Genomic DNA, 3083 nt, shown 5'->3' with positions numbered 1-3083 from the left:
GTCACCAGGCAGGGCATCTCTATGGCAAAGTCAAAAGACCACTGAAAACCATGTCACTATCCAATTCACTAACCCACAGCATTACTTTATGACAGGGAAGTCACTCACACTTAAGTGGACTATGGTTTCTTAATGTCAATCATACAAAGATCCCTGGGCTTGGGTAGAAATGTGACAAACCTCCTGGGTTCTGAGACAGGGTGGAGGCTAAGAGCGTGCACATACATGGTCGGCATCCTGGCTCTAGCTGGGAAAACTTTGAAGAGATGCTCAACCCCCCAGAGATGGATTCCTCAGCTGTAAAATGGAGATAATAACAACATGTACCTCAAGAGCTGGGACCCAGACAAAACACATACAAAACATTAAAAAAAGTGGGTGATATGTTAGTGCTCAGCAAACACTTGGTATTATACTTACTTATTTTTCTGCCCCCCAACATATGTTATATCATTGATTCTCAGTACAGAGTAGGGAATAAATGAATTGCAAACAGACTATTTTGGCTGGGGTGTAGGACTGTATTTGAGGATAGTGGAGAAAGCGAGCCACATATCTTGCGTGAGTGAGAAGGACTATCGGAACTGATCTATCAGGAAGTGGGCTTAGCAGCTAGGAAGGATACGACCTCTGTTCCAGCTGAGCTTAGTATCTAAGGCAGATATCACAGTCAGAGCAAAGAAAACATAGAAGCAATGATCTTGCTAAAAGTAGAGAACAAGCATTTTTTAAAAACTAGGAAACAAAGAGAGACTTTTAAATATTTATACCATGAGTAGATTAAAGGTTAAGAGCATCGATTTTAAAGATTTTGGTGAAACAATGCTAAATAAAGAAATTATGACAAACTAATACTTATATATCTTTTATATACAGGTAACTGGATAATATTTTGATATATTAATCAAAATAGTCTCAGTAATTTTTAAATAATTTTTATTTTCAATCATTTCTCTTTATCTCAATGTCCTCTTGTTGGAACTCCATACCCGTTGCAAAGGGATGATTGCCATAGTGGAACAAGGGAGAAAAAAGAGAGTCAAATCTTGACTTATGGCTCCCAAATAAGATTTTTGAACTCATGGCAAAGACAATATTTTAAGAGAAAAACTTTAATTTTCAAGTTTTGAGTATAAAAAATTCTGCAGCCTAAATAACTCAGTTCACATAATTTTTGTCATAAATTTAAAAGAGTTTTAGAAGACTATAAAATCAGTTAGAATCTGTTTTTCCTGCCTCAGGAAAACAAAAACAAAAACAAACCTAACAAACAAAACACTCCTTAGGAGAAAACAGAGCTAGAAGGTAAACTGGAGAGCTGAGCTACCGGTACATCCTTAGGAAGGTGTTACAGATCCTTGTCCTCATACTGGCCCTGCCGGAGGGATAAAGGGTGACACACTTCATGAGGTCGGGAACGTGAAAGCAGAGGGAACCAGAGCCTTAATTTCTGGGAGTAGAATGAAAGCCACAGACTTCGTGGAGAGCCCCGATGGGTGAAAAGGCAATAGGACTAAAATGGTTACATGCTGTGTCTAGGCAGACGTGCCAGCTGGGTGTCTACACTCCCCACAAATGCTCCAGCATGGGGTGTGTGTGTGTGTGTGTGTGTGTGTGTGTGTGTGTGTGTGTGTGTGTGGCTTATTGTGACTCAGATTTAGCCAAGATAACTATCAAACCTAGAGCTGCCTTTTAGTCAGAATCCACAAGAACCATATGACCAGAAGGCAGAATAAAAACCAGATATCTCAACAGATGCCAATGTGTGTGAGGATGACAGCACGTGACTCGATGCTTCGTCTCCCTACACAGACACACACTCTCACCACGAGCCCTCCACAGCTCACGTTAACACCAGGGAAGAGAGGAGGAAAGGGTGAAGGTGTTTGCCTGGAAATGAGTGAGAGAACATTTAATTAATATAAAATATATTTCCAGAAGTGGCCGGTTGGCTCAGTAATTAGAGTGCGGTGGTCATGGCACCAAGGTTGCCGGTTCGATCCCTGCAGGAGTCACTGAGCTGTGCCCTCCACAACTAGATTGAAACAACTACTTGACTTGGAGCTGACGGTCCTGAAAAAAACACACTGTTCCCCAATTAAAAAACAAAATTTTCATCATCCAGCAGAATGGTGGCTGAAATAGAAGCTAAATTCACTTACAAAGACAATAAACAAGTTACATTTCTTGTTGCCATACGTTTTTGGAATGAGATGCATATACTTTTTAATTTAATCATCGTAAGGACCCTGTGAAGTGAAATTATGACCACACCACTTACAGACAAAAAGGTAAGGGATGGGGAACATTAAGCTCAAACATGCTCAAACATGCTCAGCCATTAAGTGGTGGGGCTGAAACGTAATCCACACTTTCTGATTTCGTATCATCATTTACTTGAAAGTGTTTGCAAACCTGCCATGTGCCAGACACCTTAGTGAAGAAGACAGATACAGTGCCTTATCCATAAAATACTCAGGCCTAGTAAAGGAGACAGAAATGTAAGATATGTAACAGACATCATCTGGGGGCATTCTTACCCCTTGAAATATAAATACTTTGGTTCAAATTGGTGATTCCACATCTTTTGAAATCCCAAATTGCTTGATAGAGTTTTTAAGAACCCACAGGGTGCTGACGTCACTATCATTTCTGCCTATAGCCATCTGCTACCACACAAGTCATTTCTGGTCTGTACTCAGGTCAAATTAGACATGACACCCAGCTCTTCTTGAGTTTCCTAATTGCCTACTCTCCCCTCTCCCTAACTCTGAGCTAATAGTTTGACTCAAGACTTGAGTTTTGGGGGCCTATGCTTTGCTGGTCTGGCTGAACGTCTACTCTGAAGTTCTGTCCTGCTCAGAGGAGTCAAATCCTGCACTGCCATGCCTTGACCATGCTCCTCTTGTCCTTTTCCCCTCCATCTTCATTTGAACAAGTTGTCCACCTTACCAAAGAGTCTACAAGTATGTGATATGGCTCTAAGAGCTGTGGGACAAAGTCAGATGATCTAACATACATGTAATTGGAGTTGTAGGAGGAAGAGAGAGAGAGAGAGAGAGAGAGAGAGAGAGAGAGAGAGA

This window comes from Hipposideros armiger, unplaced genomic scaffold, assembly GCF_001890085.2.
Source record: "Hipposideros armiger isolate ML-2016 unplaced genomic scaffold, ASM189008v1 scaffold_454, whole genome shotgun sequence".
Lineage (NCBI taxonomy): Eukaryota > Metazoa > Chordata > Mammalia > Chiroptera > Hipposideridae > Hipposideros > Hipposideros armiger.
The sequence above is the reverse complement of the archived record's forward strand: the minus strand, read 5'-3'. Positions refer to the sequence as shown.